This window comes from Salmo salar, chromosome ssa02, assembly GCF_905237065.1.
Source record: "Salmo salar chromosome ssa02, Ssal_v3.1, whole genome shotgun sequence".
NCBI classification, from domain to species: Eukaryota; Metazoa; Chordata; class Actinopteri; order Salmoniformes; family Salmonidae; genus Salmo; species Salmo salar.
Window position 1 is genome coordinate 93,910,687 of NC_059443.1, and position 20,719 is coordinate 93,931,405.

The 20,719-nt window shown below is 38.6% G+C and overlaps 10 non-coding genes across 10 annotated transcripts; all 10 read left to right on the forward strand.

Annotated features, from left to right (window-relative positions):
* Positions 1-3,120: 3,120 nt before the first annotated feature.
* Positions 3,121-3,193, forward strand: trnat-cgu (transfer RNA threonine (anticodon CGU)). Its single transcript has one exon. It is a non-coding gene; the product is annotated as a tRNA-Thr (tRNA).
* Positions 3,194-4,147: 954 nt separating this feature from the next.
* On the forward strand, positions 4,148-4,220 carry trnat-cgu (transfer RNA threonine (anticodon CGU)). The gene has a single exon. It is a non-coding gene; the product is annotated as a tRNA-Thr (tRNA).
* A 1,296-nt stretch (positions 4,221-5,516) lies between these two features.
* Positions 5,517-5,589, forward strand: trnam-cau (transfer RNA methionine (anticodon CAU)). Its single transcript has one exon. It is a non-coding gene; the product is annotated as a tRNA-Met (tRNA).
* Positions 5,590-6,565: 976 nt separating this feature from the next.
* On the forward strand, positions 6,566-6,638 carry trnam-cau (transfer RNA methionine (anticodon CAU)). The gene has a single exon. It is a non-coding gene; the product is annotated as a tRNA-Met (tRNA).
* Positions 6,639-10,053: 3,415 nt separating this feature from the next.
* trnam-cau (transfer RNA methionine (anticodon CAU)) lies at positions 10,054-10,126 on the forward strand. The gene has a single exon. It is a non-coding gene; the product is annotated as a tRNA-Met (tRNA).
* Positions 10,127-12,022: 1,896 nt separating this feature from the next.
* Positions 12,023-12,095, forward strand: trnam-cau (transfer RNA methionine (anticodon CAU)). The gene has a single exon. It is a non-coding gene; the product is annotated as a tRNA-Met (tRNA).
* A 272-nt stretch (positions 12,096-12,367) lies between these two features.
* trnam-cau (transfer RNA methionine (anticodon CAU)) lies at positions 12,368-12,440 on the forward strand. The gene has a single exon. It is a non-coding gene; the product is annotated as a tRNA-Met (tRNA).
* Positions 12,441-15,730: 3,290 nt separating this feature from the next.
* On the forward strand, positions 15,731-15,803 carry trnat-cgu (transfer RNA threonine (anticodon CGU)). Its single transcript has one exon. It is a non-coding gene; the product is annotated as a tRNA-Thr (tRNA).
* Positions 15,804-19,076: 3,273 nt separating this feature from the next.
* Positions 19,077-19,149, forward strand: trnat-cgu (transfer RNA threonine (anticodon CGU)). Its single transcript has one exon. It is a non-coding gene; the product is annotated as a tRNA-Thr (tRNA).
* Positions 19,150-20,101: 952 nt separating this feature from the next.
* Positions 20,102-20,174, forward strand: trnam-cau (transfer RNA methionine (anticodon CAU)). Its single transcript has one exon. It is a non-coding gene; the product is annotated as a tRNA-Met (tRNA).
* Positions 20,175-20,719: the final 545 nt, after the last annotated feature.

Consider the following 20,719-nt stretch of genomic DNA (forward strand, 5'->3'; position numbering starts at 1 on the left):
AATGTGCCTCGTTGGTGCAGCAGGCAGCGCGTCAGTCTCATAATCTGAAGGTCGTGAGTTAGATCCTCACACGGGGCAGCAAAGATTTTAAAAAGAAAGTGTTCTCTGAAGAATAAGTGACAATTAATTCTCAGATGTTTTGGACTTTCAGACAATACATACTTTTGTTTCGGTGGATACCACATCTTAAGGTCGATATCTATATTTCTTACTTTCGAATGAAATCATAGTTTTTTTCTCAGGTGTTGTGGACTTTCAGACCATACATTTTGGCAATGTGCTTACAACGTCAGTGTCAAAATCTGAAGGTCGGTATCGATATTTTTTCTTAAACTTAACGATTTTATGTGCCTTGTTGGTGCAGCAGGCAGCGGGTCAGTCTCATAATTTGAAAGTCGTGAGTTCGATCCTCACACGGGGCAGCAAAGCTTATAAAAAGACTGTTGTCTCATGGTGAAAATTAATTCTCAGTGGTTTTGGACTTTCAGACAATACATACTTTTGTCACGGTGGAAACCACATCTTAAGGTCGATAACAAATTGTTTTACTTTAGAATGAAATCATAGTTTTTTTCTCAGGTGTTGTGGTTTTTCAGACCATACATTTTGGCACGGTGCTTACAACGTCACTGTCAAAAAGTGAAGGTCGGTATCGATAATTTTTTCTTTCGATTTGTTGATTAAATGTGCTTCGTTAGCGCAGTAGGTAGCGCGTCAGTCTCATATTCTGAAGGTCGCGACTTCGATCCTCACACGGGGCAGCAAAACTTTTAATAAGAAAGTGTTGTCTGAAAATGAAGGAAAAATTAATTCTCAGTGGTTTTGGACTTTCAGACAATACATACTTTTGTCACAGTGGATACCACATCTTAAGGTCGATATCTATATTTTTTACTTTAGAATGAAATCATAGTTTTTTTCTCAGGTGATGTGGACTTTCAGACCATACATTTTGGCACGGTGCTTACAACGTCACTGTCAAAATCTGAATGTCGGTATCGATATTTTTTCTTACACTTAATGATTTAATGTGCCTCGTTGGTGCAGCAGGCAGCGCGTCAGTCTCATAATCTGAAGGTCGTGAGTTCGATCCTCACACGGGGCAGCAAAGCTTATAAAAAGACAGTGTTTTCTGAAGGTGAAAATTAATTCTCAGTGGTTTTGGACTTTCAGACAATACATACTTTTGTCACAGTCGATACCACATCTTAAGGTCGATATCTATATTTTTTACTTTAGAATGAAATCATTGTTTTTTTCTCAGGTGATGTGGACTTTCAGACCATACATTTTGGCACGGTGCTTACAACGTCACTGTCAAAATCTGAAGGTCGTTATCGATATTTTTTCTTTACGCTTAATGTTTAGAAGTGCCTCGTTGGCGCAGCAGGCAGCGCGTCACTCTCATAATCTGAAGATCGTGAGTTCGATCCTCACACGGGGCGGCAAAACTTTTTAAAAAAAAGTGTTTTCTGAAGATGAAGTGAAAATGAATTCTCACTGGTATTGGACGTTCAGACGATAAATACTTTTGTCACGGTGCTTACAACGTCACTGTCAAAATCTGAAGGTCGGTATCGATATCTATATTTTTTACTTTAGAATGAAATCATTGTTTATTTCTTAGGTGTTGTGGACTTTCAGACCATACATTTTGCCACGGTGCTTACAACGTCACTGTCAAAATCTGAAGGTCGGTATCGATATTTTTTCTTACACTTAATGATTTAATGTGCCTTGTTGGTGCAGCAGGCAGCGCGTCACTCTCATAATCTGAAGGTCGTGAGTTCGATCCTCACACGGGGCAGCAAATCTTTAAAAAAAACAGGGCTTTCTGAAGGTGAAAATTAATTCTTAGTGGTTTTGGACTTTCAGACAATAGATACTTTTGTCACGGTGGAAACCACATCATAAGGTCGATATCAAATTGTTTTACTTTAGAATGAAATCATTGTTTTTTTCTCAGGTGTTGTGGTTTTTCAGACCATACATTTTGGCACGGTGCTTACAACGTCACTGTCAAAAAGTGAAGGTCGGTATCGATATTTTTTTCTTTCGATTTGTTGATTAGATGTTCTTTGTTAGCGCAGTAGGTAGCGCGTCAGTCTCATAATCTGAAGGTCGTGAGTTCGATCCTCACACGGGGCTGCAAAGTTTTTAAAAGACAATGTCCGAAGATGAAGTGAAAATTAATTCTCAGTGGTTTTGGACTTTCAGACAATACATACTTTTGTCACAGTGGATACCACATCTTAAGGTCGATATCTATATTTTTTACTTTAGAATGAAATCATAGTTTTTTTCTCAGGTGATGTGGACTTTCAGACCATACATTTTGGCACGGTGCTTACAACGTCACTGTCAAAATCTGAAGGTCGTTATCGATATTTTTCTTTACGCTTAATGTTTAGAAGTGCCTCGTTGGCGCAGCAGGCAGCGCGTCACTCTCATAATCTGAAGATCGTGAGTTTGATCCTCACACGGGGCAGCAAAGCTCTTAAAAAGACAGTGTTTTCTGAAGATGAAGTGAAAATGAATTCTCAGTTCTATTGGACGTTCAGACGATACATACTTTTGTCACGGTGCTTACAACGTCACTGTAAAATCTCAAGGTCGGTATCGATATCTATATTTTTTACTTTAGAATGAAATCATTGTTTTTTTCTTAGGTGTTGTGGACTTTCAGACCATACATTTTGGCACGGTGCTTACAACGTCACTGTCAAAATCTGAAGGTCGGTATCGATATTTTTTCTTACACTTAACGCTTTAATGTGCCTGGTTGGTGCAGCAGGCAGCGCGTCAGTCTCATAATCTGAAGGTCGTGAGTTAGATCCTCACACGGGGCAGCAAAGATTTTAAAAAGAAAGTGTTGTCTGAAGAATAAGTGACAATTAATTCTCAGATGTTTTGGACTTTCAGACAATACATACTTTTGTTTCGGTGGATACCACATCTTAAGGTCGATATCTATATTTCTTACTTTCGAATGAAATCATAGTTTTTTTTCTCAGGTGTTGTGGACTTTCAGACCATACATTTTGGCACGGTGCTTACAACGTAGGTGTCAAAATCTGAAGGTCGGTATCGATATTTTTCTTACACTTAAGGATTTAATGTTCCTCGTTGGTGCAGCAGGCAGCGCGTCAGTCTCGTAATTTGAAGGTCGTGAGTTCGATCCTCACACGGGGCAGCAAAGCTTATAAAAAGACTGTTGTCTGATGGTGAAAATTAATTCTCAGTGGTTTTGGACTTTCAGACAATACATACTTTTGTCACGGTGGAAACCACATCTTAAGGTCGATATCAAATTGTTTTACTTTAGAATGAAATCATAGTTTTTTTCTCAGGTGTTGTGGTTTTTCAGACCATACATTTTGGCACGGTGCTTACAACGTCACTGTCAAAAAGTGAAGGTCGGTATCGATAATTATTTCTTTCGATTTGTTGATTAAATGTGCTTCGTTAGCGCAGTAGGTAGCGCGTCAGTCTCATAATCTGAAGGTCGCGAGTTCGATTCTCACACGGGGCAGCAAAGATTTTAAAAAGAAAGTGTTCACGGAAGATGAAGTGAAAATTAATTCTCAGATGTTTTGGACTTTCAGACAATACATACTTTTGTCACGGTGGAAACCACATCTTAAGGTCGATATCAAATTGTTTTACTTTAGAATGAAATCATAGTTTTTTTCTCAGGTGTTGTGGTTTTTCAGACCATACATTTTGGCACGGTGCTTTCAACGTCACTGTCAAAAAGTGAAGGTCGGTATTGATAATTTTTTCTTTCGATTTGTTGACTAAATGTCTCGTTAGCGCATTAGGTAGCGCGTCAGTCTCATAATCTGAAGGTCGTGAGTTCGATCCTCACATGGGGCAGCAAAGCTTTTAATAAGAAAGTGTTGTCTGAAGATGAAGTGAATATTAATTCTAATTGGTTTTGGACTTCCAGACAATACATACTTTTGTCACAGTGGATACCACATCTTAAGGTCGATATCTATATTTCTTACTTTCGAATGAAATCATAGTTTTTTTCTCAGGTGTTGTGGACTTTCAGACCATACATTTTGGCACGGTGCTTACAACGTAGGTGTCAAAATCTGAAGGTCGGTATCGATATTTTTTCTTACACTTAAGGATTTAATGTTCCTCGTTGGTGCAGCAGGCAGCGCGTCAGTCTCGTAATTTGAAGGTCGTGAGTTCGATCCTCACACGGGGCAGCAAAGCTTATAAAAAGACTGTTGTCTGATGGTGAAAATTAATTCTCAGTGGTTTTGGACTTTCAGACAATACATACTTTTGTCACGGTGGAAACCACATCTTAAGGTCGATATCAAATTGTTTTACTTTAGAATGAAATCATAGTTTTTTTCTCAGGTGTTGTGGTTTTTCAGACCATACATTTTGGCACGGTGCTTACAACGTCACTGTCAAAAAGTGAAGGTCGGTATCGATAATTATTTCTTTCGATTTGTTGATTAAATGTGCTTCGTTAGCGCAGTAGGTAGCGCGTCAGTCTCATAATCTGAAGGTCGCGAGTTCGATTCTCACACGGGGCAGCAAAGATTTTAAAAAGAAAGTGTTCACGGAAGATGAAGTGAAAATTAATTCTCAGATGTTTTGGACTTTCAGACAATACATACTTTTGTCACGGTGGAAACCACATCTTAAGGTCGATATCAAATTGTTTTACTTTAGAATGAAATCATAGTTTTTTTCTCAGGTGTTGTGGTTTTTCAGACCATACATTTTGGCACGGTGCTTTCAACGTCACTGTCAAAAAGTGAAGGTCGGTATTGATAATTTTTTCTTTCGATTTGTTGACTAAATGTCTCGTTAGCGCATTAGGTAGCGCGTCAGTCTCATAATCTGAAGGTCGTGAGTTCGATCCTCACATGGGGCAGCAAAGCTTTTAATAAGAAAGTGTTGTCTGAAGATGAAGTGAATATTAATTCTAATTGGTTTTGGACTTCCAGACAATACATACTTTTGTCACAGTGGATACCACATCTTAAGGTCGATATCTATATTTTTTACTTTAGAATGAAATCATTGTTTTTTTCTCAGGTGTTGTGGTTTTTCAGACCATACATTTTGGCACGGTGCTTACAACGTCACTGTCAAAAAGTGAAAGTCGTTATCGATATTTTTTCTTTACGCTTAATGTTTAGAAGTGCCTCGTTGGCGCAGCAGGCAGCGCGTCATTCTCATAATCTGAAGGTCGTGAGTTCGATCCTCACACGGGTCAGCAAAGCTTATAAAAAGACAGTGTTGTCTGAAGGTGAAAATTAATTCTCAGTGCTTTTGGACTTTCAGACAATACATACTTTTGTCACGGTGGAAACCACATCTTAAGGTCGATATCAAATTGTTTTACTTTAGAATGAAATCATAGTTTTTTTCTCAGGTGTTGTGGTTTTTCAGACCATACATTTTGGCACGGTGCTTACAACGTCACTGTCAAAAAGTGAAGGTCGGTATTGATAATTTTTTCTTTCGATTTGTTGATTAAATGTACCTCGTTAGCGCAGTAGGTAGCGCGTCAGTCTCATAATCTGAAGGTCGTGAGTTCGATCCTCACACGGGGCAGCAAAGCTTTTAATAAGAAAGTGTTTTCTGAAGATCAAGTGAAAATTAATTCTCAGTGGTTTTGGACTTCCAGACAATACATACTTTTGTCACAGTGGATACCACATCTTAAGGTCGATATCTATATTTTTTACTTTAGAATGAAATCATTGTTTTTTTCTAAGGTGTTGTGGTTTTTCAGACCATACATTTTGGCACGGTGCTTACAACGTCACTGTCAAAAAGTGAAAGTCATTATCGATATTTTTTCTTTACGCTTAATGTTTAAAAGTGCCTCGTTGGCGCAGCAGGCAGCGCGTCAGGCTCATAATCTGAAGGTAGTGAGTTCGATCCTCACACGGGGCAGCAAATCTTTTAAAAAAAAAGTATTTTCTGAAGATGAAGTGAAAATTAATTCTCAGTGGTATTGGACGTTCAGACAATACATACTTTTGTCACGGTGCTTACAACGTCACTGTCAAAATCTGAAGGTCGGTATCCATATCTATATTTTTTACTTTATAATGAAATCATTGTTTTTTTCTCAGGTGATGTGGACTTTCAGACCATACATTTTGGCACGGTGTTTACAACGTCACTATCAAAATCTGAAGGTCGTTATCGATATTTTTTCTTTACGCTCAATGTCTAAAAGTGCCTCGTTGGCGCAGCGGGCAGTGCGTCAGTCTCATAATCTGAAGGTCGTGAGTTCGATCCTCACACTGGGCAGCAAAGCTTATAGAAAGACAGTGTTGTCTGAAGGTGAAAATTAATTCTCAGTTGTTTTGGACTTTCAGACAATACATACTTTTGTCACGGTGGAAACCACATCTTAAGGTCGATATCAAATTGTTTTACTTTAGAATGAAATCATTGTTTTTTTCTCAGGTGTTGTGGTTTTTCAGACCATACATTTTGGCACGGTGCTTACAACGTCACTGTCAAAAAGTGAAGGTCGGTATTGATAATTTTTTCTTTCGATTTGTTGATTAAATGTACCTCGTTAGCGCAGTAGGTAGCGCGTCAGTCTCATAATCTGAAGGTCGTGAGTTCGATCCTCACACGGGGCAGCAAAGCTTTTAATAAGAAAGTGTTTTCTGAAGATCAAGTGAAAATTAATTCTCAGTGGTTTTGGACTTCCAGACAATACATACTTTTGTCACAGTGGATACCACATCTTAAGGTCGATATCTATATTTTTTACTTTAGAATGAAATCATTGTTTTTTTCTAAGGTGTTGTGGTTTTTCAGACCATACATTTTGGCACGGTGCTTACAACGTCACTGTCAAAAAGTGAAAGTCATTATCGATATTTTTTATTTACGCTTAATGTTTAAAAGTGCCTCGTTGGCGCAGCAGGCAGCGCGTCAGGCTCATAATCTGAAGGTAGTGAGTTCGATCCTCACACGGGGCAGCAAATCTTTTAAAAAAAAGTATTTTCTGAAGATGAAGTGAAAATTAATTCTCAGTGGTATTGGACGTTCAGACAATACATACTTTTGTCACGGTGCTTACAACGTCACTGTCAAAATCTGAAGGTCGGTATCCATATCTATATTTTTTACTTTATAATGAAATCATTGTTTTTTTCTCAGGTGATGTGGACTTTCAGACCATACATTTTGGCACGGTGTTTACAACGTCACTATCAAAATCTGAAGGTCGTTATCGATATTTTTTCTTTACGCTCAATGTCTAAAAGTGCCTCGTTGGCGCAGCGGGCAGTGCGTCAGTCTCATAATCTGAAGGTCGTGAGTTCGATCCTCACACTGGGCAGCAAAGCTTATAGAAAGACAGCGTTGTCTGAAGGTGAAAATTAATTCTCAGTTGTTTTGGACTTTCAGACAATACATACTTTTGTCACGGTGGAAACCACATCTTAAGGTCGATATCAAATTGTTTTACTTTAGAATGAAATCATTGTTTTTTTCTCAGGTGTTGTGGTTTTTCAGACCATACATTTTGGCACGGTGCTTACAACGTCACTGTCAAAAAGTGAAGGTCGGTATTGATAATTTTTTCTTTCGATTTGTTGATTAAATGTACCTCGTTAGCGCAGTAGGTAGCGCGTCATTCTCATAATCTGAAGGTCGTGAGTTCGATCCTCACACGGGGCAGCAAAGCTTTTAATGAGAAAGTGTTTTCTGAAGATCAAGTGAAAATTAATTCTCAGTGGTTTTGGACTTTCAGACAATACATACTTTTGTCACAGTGGATACCACATCTTAAGGTCGATATCTATATTTTTTACTTTAGAATGAAATCATTGTTTTTTTCTAAGGTGTTGTGGTTTTTCAGACCATACATTTTGGCACGGTGCTTACAACGTCACTGTCAAAAAGTGAAAGTCATTATCGATATTTTTTCTTTACGCTTAATGTTTAAAAGTGCCTCGTTGGCGCAGCAGGCAGCGCGTCAGGCTCATAATCTGAAGGTAGTGAGTTCGATCCTCACACGGGGCAGCAAATCTTTAAAAAAAAAAGTATTTTCTGAAGATGAAGTGAAAATTAATTCTCAGTGGTATTGGACGTTCAGACAATACATACTTTTGTCACGGTGCTTACAACGTCACTGTCAAAATCTGAAGGTCGGTATCCATATCTATATTTTTTACTTTATAATGAAATCATTGTTTTTTTCTCAGGTGATGTGGACTTTCAGACCATACATTTTGGCACGGTGTTTACAACGTCACTATCAAAATCTGAAGGTCGTTATCGATATTTTTTCTTTACGCTCAATGTCTAAAAGTGCCTCGTTGGCGCAGCGGGCAGTGCGTCAGTCTCATAATCTGAAGGTCGTGAGTTCGATCCTCACACTGGGCAGCAAAGCTTATAGAAAGACAGTGTTGTCTGAAGGTGAAAATTAATTCTCAGTCGTTTTGGACTTTCAGACAATACATACTTTTGTCACGGTGGAAACCACATCTTAAGGTCGATATCAAATTGTTTTACTTTAGAATGAAATCATTGTTTTTTTCTCAGGTGTTGTGGTTTTTCAGACCATACATTTTGGCACGGTGCTTACAACGTCACTGTCAAAAAGTGAAGGTCGGTATTGATAATTTTTTCTTTCGATTTGTTGATTAAATGTACCTCGTTAGCGCAGTAGGTAGCGCGTCATTCTCATAATCTGAAGGTCGTGAGTTCGATCCTCACACGGGCCAGCAAAGCTTTTAATGAGAAAGTGTTTTCTGAAGATCAAGTGAAAATTAATTCTCAGTGGTTTTGGACTTTCAGACAATACATACTTTTGTTTCGGTGGATACCACATCTTAAGGTCGATATCTATATTTCTTACTTTCGAATGAAATCATAGTTTTTTTCTCAGGTGTTGTGGACTTTCAGACCATACATTTTGGCACGGTGCTTACAACGTCAGTGTCAAAATCTGAAGGTTGGTATCGATATTTTTTCTTACACTAAATTATTTAATTTGCCTCGTTGGTGCAGCAGGCAGCGCGTCAGTCTCATAATCTGAAGGTCGTGAGTTCCATCCTCACAAGGGGCAGCAAAGCTTATATAAAGACTGTTGTCTGATGGTGAAAATTAATTCTCAGTGCTTTTGGACTTTCAGACAATACATACTTTTGTCACGGTGGAAACCACATCTTAAGGTCGATATCAAATTGTTTTACTTTAGAATGAAATCATAGTTTTTTTCTCAGGTGTTGTGGTTTTTCAGACCATACATTTTGGCACGGTGCTTACAACGTCACTGTCAAAAAGTGAAGGTCGGTATTGATAATTTTTTCTTTCGATTTGTTGATTAAATGTGCCTCGTTAGCGCTGTAGGTAGCGCGTCAGTCTCATTATCTGAAGGTCGTGAGTTCGATCCTCACACGGGGCAGCAAAGCTTTTAATAAAAAAGTGTTGTCTGAAGATGAAGGGAAAATTAATTCTCTGTGGTTTTGGACTTTCAGACAATACATACTTTTGTCACAGTGGATACCACATCTTAAGGTCGATATCTATATTTTTTACTTTAGAATGAAATCATTGTTTTTTTCTCAGGTGATGTGGACTTTCAGACCATACATTTTGGCACGGTGCTTACAACGTCTCTGTCAAAATCTGAAGGTCGTTATCGATATTTTTTCTTTACGCTTAATGTTTAAAAGTGCCTCGTTGGTGCAGCAGGCAGCGCGTCAGTCTCATAATCTGAAGGTCGTGAGTTCGATCCTCACACGGGGCAGCAAAGCTTTTAAAAAAACAGTGTTTTCTGAAGATGAAGTGAAAATTAATTCTCAGTGGTATTGGACGTTCAGACGATACATACTTTTGTCACGGTGCTTACAACGTCACTGTCAAAATCTGAAGGTCGGTATCGATATCTATATTTTTTACTTTAGAATGAAATCATTGTTTTTTTCTCAGGTGTTGTGGTTTTTCAGACCATACATTTTGGCACGGTGCTTACAACGTCACTGTGAAAAAGTGAAAGTCGTTATCGATATTTTTTCTTTACGCATAATGTTTAAAAGTGCCTCGTTGGCGCAGCAGGCAGCGCGTCAGTCTCATAATCTGAAGGTCGTGAGTTCGATCCTCACACGGGGCAGCAAAGCTTTTAAAAAAACAGTGTTTTCTGAAGATGAAGTGAAAATTAATTCTCAGTGGTATTGGACGTTCAGACGATACATACTTTTGTCACGGTGCTTACAACGTCGATGTCAAAATCTGAGGGTCGTTATCGATATTTTTTCTTTACGCTTAATGTTTAGAAGTGGCTCGTTGGCGCAGCAGGCAGCGCGTCAGTCTCATAATCTGAAGGTTGTGAGTTCGATCCTCACACGGGGCAGCAAAGCTTTTAATAAGAAAGTGTTGTCTGAAGAATAAGTGACAATTAATTCTCAGATGTTTTGGACTTTCATACAATACATACTTTTGTTTCGGTGGATACCACATCTTAAGGTCGATATCAAATTGTTTTACTTTAGAATGAAATCATAGTTTTTTTCTCAGGTGTTGTGGTTTTTCAGACCATACATTTTGGCACGGTGCTTACAACGTCACTGTCAAAAAGTGAAGGTCGGTATCGATCATTTTTTCTTTCGATTTGTTGATTAAATGTGCTTCGTTAGCGCAGTAGGTAGCGCGTCAGTCTCATAATCTGAAGGTCGCGAGTTCGATCCTCACACGGGGCAGCAAAGATTTTAAAAAGAAAGTGCTCTCTGAAGATGAAGTGAAAATTAATTCTCAGATGTTTTGGACTTTCAGACAATACATACTTTTGTCACGGTGGAAACCACATCTTAAGGTCGATATCAAATTGTTTTACTTTAGAATGAAATCATAATTTTTTTCTCAGGTGTTGTGGTTTTTCAGACCATACATTTTGACACGGTGCTTACAACGTCACTGTCAAAATCTGAAGGTCGGTATCGATATTTTTTCTTACACTAAATTATTTAATTTGCCTCGTTGGTGCTGCAGGCAGCGCGTCAGTCTCATAATCTGAAGGTCGTGAGTTCCATCCTCACAAGGGGCAGCAAAGCTTATAAAAAGACTGTTGTCTGATGGTGAAAATTAATTCTCAGTGGTTTTGGACTTTCAGACAATACATACTTTTCTCACGGTGGAAACCACATCTTAACGTCGATATCAAATTGTTTTACTTTAGAATGAAATCATAGTTTTTCTCTCAGGTGTTGTGGTTTTTCAGACCATACATTTTGGCACGGTGTTTACAAAGTCACTGTCAAAATCTGAAGGTCGGTATCGATATTTTTTCTTACACTTAATGTTTTAATGTGCCTCGTTGGCGCACCAGGCAACGCGTCAGTCTCATAATCTGAATGTCGTGAGTTCGATCCTCACACGGGGCAGCAAAGCTTTTAAAAAAACAGTGTTTTCTGAAGATGAAGTGAAAATTAATTCTCAGTGGTATTGGACGTTCAGACGATACATACTTTTGTCACGGTGCTTACAACGTCACTGTCAAAATCTGAAGGTCGGTATCGATATCTATATTTTTTACTTTAGAATGAAATCATTGTTTTTTTCTCAGGTGTTGTGGTTTTTCAGACCATACATTTTGGCACGGTGCTTACAACGTCACTGTCAAAAAGTGAAAGTCGTTATCGATATTTTTTCTTTACGCTTAATGTTTAGAAGTGCCTTGTTGGCGCAGCAGGCAGCGCGTCAGTCTCATAATCTGAAGCTTGTGAATTCGATCCTCAACGGGGCAGTAAAGCTTATAAAAAGACAGTGTTGTCTGAAGGTGAAAATTAGTTCTCAGTGGTTTTGGACTTTCAGACAATACATACTTTTGTCACGGTGGAAACCACATCTTAAGGTCGATATCAAATTGTTTTACTTTAGAATGAAATCATTGTTTTTTTCTCAGGTGTTGTGGTTTTTCAGACCATACATTTTGGCACGGTGCTTACAACGTCACTGTCAAAAAGTGAAGGTCGGTATCGATATTTTTTCTTTCGATTTGTTGATTAAATCTGCTTCGTTAGCGCAGTAGGTAGCGCGTCAGTCTCATAATCTGAAGGTCGTGAGTTCGATCCTCACACGGGGCAGCAAAGCTTTTAAAAAGACAGTGTTGTCCGAAGATGAAGTGAAAATTAATTCTCAGTTGTTTTGGACTTTCAGACAATACATACTTTTGTCACAGTGGATACCACATCTTAAGGTCGATATCTATATTTTTTACTTTAGAATGAAATCATAGTTTTTTTCTCAGGTGATGTGGACTTTCAGACCATACATTTTGGCACGGTGCTTACAACGTCACTGTCAAAAAGTGAAAGTCGTTATCGATATTTTTTCTTTACGCTTAATGTTTAAAAGTGCCTCGTTGGCGCAGCAGGCAGCGCGTCAGTCTCATAATCTGAAGGTCGTGAGTTCGATCCTCACACGGGGCAGCAAAGCTTTTAAAAAAACGTGTTTTCTCAAGATGAAGTGAAAATGAATTCTCACTGGTATTGGACGTTCAGACGATACATACTTTTGTCACGGTGCTTACAACGTCGCTGTAAAATCTGAAGGTCGTTATCGATATCTATATTTTTTACTTTAGAATGAAATCATTGTTTTTTTCTTAGGTGTTGTGGACTTTCAGACCATACATTTTGGCACGGTGCTTACAACGTCACTGTCAAAATCTGAAGGTCGGTATCGATATTTTTCTTACACTTAACGCTTTAATGTGCCTCGTTGGTGCAGCAGGCAGCGCGTCAGTCTCATAATCTGAAGGTCGTGAGTTAGATCCTCACACGGGGCAGCAAAGATTTTAAAAAGAAAGTGTTCTATGAAGAATAAGTGACAATTAATTCTCAGATGTTTTGGACTTTCAGACAATACATACTTTTGTTTCGGTGGATACCACATCTTAAGGTCGATATCTATATTTCTTACTTTCGAATGAAATCATAGTTTTTTTCTCAGGTGTTGTGGACTTTCAGACCATACATTTTGGCACGGTGCTTACAACGTCAGTGTCAAAATCTGAAGGTCGGTATCGATATTTTTTCTTACACTTACCGATTTAATGTGCCTCGTTGGTGCAGCAGGCAGCGCGTCAGTCTCATAATTTGAAGGTCGTGAGTTCGATCCTCACACGGGGCAGCAAAGCTTATAAAAAGACTGTTGTCTGATGGTGAAAATTAATTCTCAGTGGTTTTGGACTTTCAGACAATACATACTTTTGTCACGGTGGAAACCACATCTTAAGGTCGATATCAAATTGTTTTACTTTAGAATGAAATCATAGTTTTTTTCTCAGGTGTTGTGGTTTTTCAGACCATACATTTTGGCACGGTGCTTACAACGTCACTGTCAAAAAGGGAAGGTCGGTATCGATAATTTTTCTTTCGATTTGTTGATTAAATGTGCTTCGTTAGCGCAGTAGGTAGCGCGTCAGTCTCATAATCTGAAGGTCGCGACTACGATCCTCACACGGGGCAGCAAAGGTTTTAATAAGAAAGTGTTGTCTGAAAATGAAGGAAAAATTTATTCTCAGTGGTTTTGGACTTTCAGACAATACATACTTTTGTCACAGTGGATACCACATCTTAAGGTCGATATCTATATTTCTTACTTTCGAATGAAATCATAGTTTTTTTCTCAGGTGTTGTGGACTTTCAGACCATACATTTTGGCACGGTGCTTACAACGTCACTGTCAAAAAGTGAAAGTCGTTATCGATATTTTTCTTTACGCTTAATGTTTAGAAGTGCCTCGTTTGCGCAGCAGGCAGCGCGTCAGTCTCATAATCTGAAGGTCGTGAGTTCGATCCTCACACGGGGCAGCAAAGCTTTTAAAAAGACAGTGTTGTCCGAAGATGAAGTGAAAATTATTTCTCAGTTGTTTTGGACTTTCAGACAATACATACTTTTGTCACAGTGGATACCACATCTTAAGGTCGATATCTATATTTTTTACTTTAGAATGAAATCATAGTTTTTTTCTCAGGTGATGTGGACTTTCAGACCATACATTTTGGCACGGTGCTTACAACGTCACTGTCAAAAAGTGAAAGTCGTTATCGATATTTTTTCTTTACGCTTAATGTTTAAAAGTCCCTCGTTGGCGCAGCAGGCAGCGCGTCAGTCTCATCATCTGAAGGTCGTGAGTTCGATCCTCACACGGGGCAGCAAAGCTTTTTAAAAAAAAAGTGTTTTCTGAAGATGAAGTGAAAATGAATTCTCACTGGTATTGGACGTTCAGACGATACATACTTTTGTCACGGTGCTTACAACGTCGCTGTAAAATCTGAAGGTCGGTATCGATATTTTTTCTTACACTAAATGATTTAATGTGCCTCGTTGGTGCAGCAGGCAGCGCGTCAGTCTCATAATCTGAAGGTCGTGAGTTCGATCCTCACACGGGGCAGCAAAGCTTATAAAAAGACAGTGTTGTCTGAAGGTGAAAATTAATTCTCAGTGGTTTTGGACTTTCAGACAATACATACTTTTGTCACGGTGGAAACCACATCTTAAGGTCGATATCAAATTGTTTTACTTTAGAATGAAATCATTGTTTTTTTCTCAGGTGTTGTGGTTTTTCAGACCATACATTTTGGCACGGTGCTTACAACGTCACTGTCAAAAACTGAAGGTCGGTATCGATAATTTTTTCTTTCGATTTCTTGATTAAATGTGCTTCGTTAGCGCAGTAGGTAGCGCGTCAGTCTCATAATCTGAAGGTCGCGACTACGATCCTCACACGGGGCAGCAAAGGTTTTAATAAGAAAGTGTTGTCTGAAAATGAAGGAAAAATTAATTCTCAGTGGTTTTGGACTTTCAGACAATACATACTTTTGACACAGTGGATACCACATCTTAAGGTCGATTTCTATATTTTTTACTTTAGAATGAAATCATTGTTTTTTTCTCAGGTGATGTGGACTTTCAGACCATACATTTTGGCACGGTGCTTACAACGTCTCTGTCAAAATCTGAAGGTCGTTATCGATATTTTTTCTTTACGCTTAATGTTTAAAAGTGCCTCGTTGGTGCAGCAGGCAGCGCGTCGTCTCATAATCTGAAGTTCGTCAGTTCGATCCTCACACCGGGCAGCAAAGCTTTTAAAAAAACAGTGTTTTCTGAAGATGAAGTGAAAATTAATTCTCAGTGGTATTGGACGTTCAGACGATACATACTTTTGTCACGGTGCTTACAACGTCACTGTCAAAATCTGAAGGTCGGTATCGATATCTATATTTTTTACTTTAGAATGAAATCATTGTTTATTTCTTAGGTGTTGTGGACTTTCAGACCATACATTTTGGCACGGTGCTTACAACGTCACTGTCAAAATCTGAAGGTCGGTATCGATATTTTTTTCTTTCGATTTGTTGATTAAATTTTCTTCGTTAGCGCAGTAGGTAGCGCGTCAGTCTCATAATCTGAAGGTCGTGAGTTCGATCCTCACACGGGGCAGCAAAGCTTTTAAAAAGACAGTGTTGTCCGAAGATGAAGTGAAAATTAATTCTCAGTTGTTTTGGACTTTCAGACAATACATACTTTTGTCACAGTGGATACCACATCTTAAGGTCGATATCTATATTTTTTACTTTAGAATGAAATCATAGTATTTTTCTCAGGTGATGTGGACTTTCAGACCATACATTTTGGCACGGTGCTTACAACGTCACTGTCAAAATCTGAAGGTCGTTATCGATATTTTTTCTTTACGCTTAATGTTTAGAAGTTCCTCGTTGGCGCAGCAGGCAGCGCCTCAGTCTCGTAATTTGAAGGTCGTGAGTTCGATCCTCACACGGGGCAGCAAAGCTTTTAATAAGAAAGTGTTGTCTGAAAATGAAGGGAAAATTAATTCTCAGTGGTTTTGGACTTTCAGACAATACATACTTTTGTCACAGTGGATACCACATCTTAAGGTCGATATCTATATTTTTTACTTTAGAATGAAATCATTGTTTTTTTCTCAGGTGATGTGGACTTTCAGACCATACATTTTGGCACGGTGCTTACAACGTCACTGTCAAAATCTGAAGGTCGGTATCGATATTTTTTCTTACACTTAATGCTTTAATGTGCCTCGTTGGTGCAGCAGGCAGCGCGTCAGTCTCATAATCTGAAGGTCGTGAGTTAGATCCTCACACGGGGCAACAAAGATTTTAAAAAGAAAGTGTTGTATGAAGAATAAGTGACAATTAATTCTCAGATGTTTTGGACTTTCAGACAATACATACTTTTGTTTCGGTGGATACCACATCTTAAGGTCGATATCTATATTTCTTACTTTCGAATGAAATCATAGTTTTTTTCTCAGGTGTTGTGGACTTTCAGACCATACATTTTGGCACGGTGCTTACAACGTCAGTGTCAAAATCTGAAGGTCGGTATCGATATTTTTTCTTACACTTACCGATTTAATGTGCCTCGTTGGTGCAGCAGGCAGCGCGTCAGTCTCATAATTTGAAGGTCGTGAGTTCGATCCTCACACGGGGCAGCAAAGCTTATAAAAAGACTGTTGTCTGATGGTGAAAATTAATTCTCTGTGGTTTTGGACTTTCAGACAATACATACTTTTGTCACGGTGGAAACCACATCTTAAGGTCGATATCAAATTGTTTTACTTTAGAATGAAATCATAGTTTTTTTCTCAGGTGTTGTGGTTTTTCAGACCATACATTTTGGCACGGTGCTTACAACGTCACTGTCAAAAAGGGAAGGTCGGTATCGATAATTTTTTCTTTCGATTTGTTGATTAAATGTGCTTCGTTAGCGCAGTAGGTAGCGCGTCAGTCTCATAATCTGAAGGTCGCGACTACGATCCTCACACGGGGCAGCAAAGGTTTTAATAAGAAAGTGTTGTCTGAAAATGAAGGAAAAATTTATTCTCAGTGGTTTTGGACTTTCAGACAATACATACTTTTGTCACAGTGGATACCACATCTTAAGGTCGATATCTATATTTCTTACTTTCGAATGAAATCATAGTTTTTTTCTCAGGTGTTGTGGACTTTCAGACCATACATTTTGGCACGGTGCTTACAACGTCACTGTCAAAAAGTGAAAGTCGTTATCGATATTTTTTCTTTACGCTTAATGTTTAGAAGTGCCTCGTTTGCGCAGCAGGCAGCGCGTCAGTCTCATAATCTGAAGGTCGTGAGTTCGATCCTCACACGGGGCAGCAAAGCTTTTAAAAAGACAGTGTTGTCCGAAGATGAAGTGAAAATTATTTCTCAGTTGTTTTGGACTTTCAGACAATACATACTTTTGTCACAGTGGATACCACATCTTAAGGTCGATATCTATATTTTTTACTTTAGAATGAAATCATAGTTTTTTTCTCAGGTGATGTGGACTTTCAGACCATACATTTTGGCACGGTGCTTACAACGTCACTGTCAAAAAGTGAAAGTCGTTATCGATATTTTTTCTTTACGCTTAATGTTTAAAAGTCCCTCGTTGGCGCAGCAGGCAGCGCGTCAGTCTCATCATCTGAAGGTCGTGAGTTCGATCCTCACACGGGGCAGCAAAGCTTTTAAAAAAAAAAGTGTTTTCTGAAGATGAAGTGAAAATGAATTCTCACTGGTATTGGACGTTCAGACGATACATACTTTGGTCACGGTGCTTACAACGTCGCTGTAAAATCTGAAGGTCGGTATCGATATTTTTTCTTACACTAAATGATTTAATGTGCCTCGTTGGTGCAGCAGGCAGCGCGTCAGTCTCATAATCTGAAGGTCGTGAGTTCGATCCTCACACGGGGCAGCAAAGCTTATAAAAAGACAGTGTTGTCTGAAGGTGAAAATTAATTCTCAGTGGTTTTGGACTTTCAGACAATACATACTTTTGTCACGGTGGAAACCACATCTTAAGGTCGATATCAAATTGTTTTACTTTAGAATGAAATCATTGTTTTTTTCTCAGGTGTTGTGGTTTTTCAGACCATACATTTTGGCACGGTGCTTACAACGTCACTGTCAAAAACTGAAGGTCGGTATCGATAATTTTTCTTTCGATTTCTTGATTAAATGTGCTTCGTTAGCGCAGTAGGTAGCGCGTCAGTCTCATAATCTGAAGGTCGCGACTACGATCCTCACACGGGGCAGCAAAGGTTTTAATAAGAAAGTGTTGTCTGAAAATGAAGGAAAAATTAATTCTCAGTGGTTTTGGACTTTCAGACAATACATACTTTTGACACAGTGGATACCACATCTTAAGGTCGATTTCTATATTTTTTACTTTAGAATGAAATCATTGTTTTTTTCTCAGGTGATGTGGACTTTCAGACCATACATTTTGGCACGGTGCTTACAACGTCTCTGTCAAAATCTGAAGGTCGTTATCGATATTTTTCTTTACGCTTAATGTTTAAAAGTGCCTCGTTGGTGCAGCAGGCAGCGCGTCGTCTCATAATCTGAAGTTCGTCAGTTCGATCCTCACACCGGGCAGCAAAGCTTTTAAAAAACAGTGTTTTCTGAAGATGAAGTGAAAATTAATTCTCAGTGGTATTGGACGTTCAGACGATACATACTTTTGTCACGGTGCTTACAACGTCACTGTCAAAATCTGAAGGTCGGTATCGATATCTATATTTTTTACTTTAGAATGAAATCATTGTTTATTTCTTAGGTGTTGTGGACTTTCAGACCATACATTTTGGCACGGTGCTTACAACGTCACTGTCAAAATCTGAAGGTCGGTATCGATATTTTTTCTTTCGATTTGTTGATTAAATTTTCTTCGTTAGCGCAGTAGGTAGCGCGTCAGTCTCATAATCTGAAGGTCGTGAGTTCGATCCTCACACGGGGCAGCAAAGCTTTTAAAAAGACAGTGTTGTCCGAAGATGAAGTGAAAATTAATTCTCAGTTGTTTTGGACTTTCAGACAATACATACTTTTGTCACAGTGGATACCACATCTTAAGGTCGATATCTATATTTTTTACTTTAGAATGAAATCATAGTATTTTTCTCAGGTGATGTGGACTTTCAGACCATACATTTTGGCACGGTGCTTACAACGTCACTGTCAAAATCTGAAGGTCGTTATCGATATTTTTTCTTTACGCTTAATGTTTAGAAGTTCCTCGTTGGCGCAGCAGGCAGCGCCTCAGTCTCGTAATTTGAAGGTCGTGAGTTCGATCCTCACACGGGGCAGCAAAGCTTTTAATAAGAAAGTGTTGTCTGAAAATGAAGGGAAAATTAATTCTCAGTGGTTTTGGACTTTCAGACAATACATACTTTTGTCACAGTGGATACCACATCTTAAGGTCGATATCTATATTTTTTACTTTAGAATGAAATCATTGTTTTTTTCTCAGGTGATGTGGACTTTCAGACCATACATTTTGGCACGGTGCTTACAACGTCAATGTCAAAATCTGAAGGTCGTTATCGATATTTTTTCTTTACGCTTAATGTTTAGAAGTGCCTCGTTGGCGCAGCAGGCAGCGCGTCAGTCTCATAATCTGAAGGTCGTGAGTTCGATCCTCAACGGGGCAGCAAAGCTTATAAAAAGACAGTGTTGTCTGAAGGTGAAAAATAATTCTCAGTGTTTTTGGACTTTCAGACAATACATACTTTTGTCACGGTGGAAACCACATCTTAAGGTCGATATCAAATTGTTTTACTTTAGAATGAAATCATTGTTTTTTTCTCAGGTGTTGTGGTTTTTCAGACCATACATTTTGGCACGGTGCTTACAACGTCACTGTCAAAAAGTGAAGGTCGGTATTGATAATTTTTTCTTTCGATTTGTTGATTAAATGTGCCTCGTTAGCGCAGTAGGTAGCGCGTCACTCTCATAATCTGAAGGTCGTGAGTTCGATCCTCAACGGGGCAGCAAAGCTTATAAAAAGACAGTGTTGTCTGAAGGTGAAAAATAATTCTAAGTGTTTTTGGACTTTCAGACAATACATACTTTTGTCACGGTGGAAACCACATCTTAAGGTCGATATCAAATTGTTTTACTTTAGAATGAAATCATTGTTTTTTTCTCAGGTGTTGTGGTTTTTCAGACCATACATTTTGGCACGGTGCTTACAACGTCACTGTCAAAAAGTGAAGGTCGGTATTGATAATTTTTTCTTTCGATTTGTTGATTAAATGTGCCTCGTTAGCGCAGTAGGTAGCGCGTCAGTCTCATAATCTGAAGGTCGTGAGTTCGATCCTCACACGGGGCAGCAAAGCTTTTAATAAGAAAGTGTTGTCTGAAGATGAAGTGAAAATTAATTCTCAGTGGTATTGGACGTTCAGACGATACATACTTTTGTCACGGTGCTTACAACGTCACTGTCAAAATCTGAAGGTCGGTATCGATATCTATATTTTTTACTTTAGAATGAAATCATTGTTTATTTCTTAGGTGTTGTGGACTTTCAGACCATACATTTTGCCACGGTGCTTACAACGTCACTGTCAAAATCTGAAGGTCGGTATCGATATTTTTTCTTACACTTAATGATTTAATGTGCCTCGTTGGTGCAGCAGGCAGCGCGTCAGTCTCATACATTTTGGCACGGTGCTTACAACGTCACTGTCAAAATCTGAAGGTCGGTATCGATATCTATATTTTTTACTTTAGAAGGAAATCATAGTTTTTTTCTCAGGTGTTGTGGACTTTCAGACCATACATTTTGGCACGGTGCTTACAACGTCACTGTCAAAATCTGAAGGTCGTTATCGATATTTTTTCTTTACGCTTAATGTTTAGAAGTGCCTCGTTGGC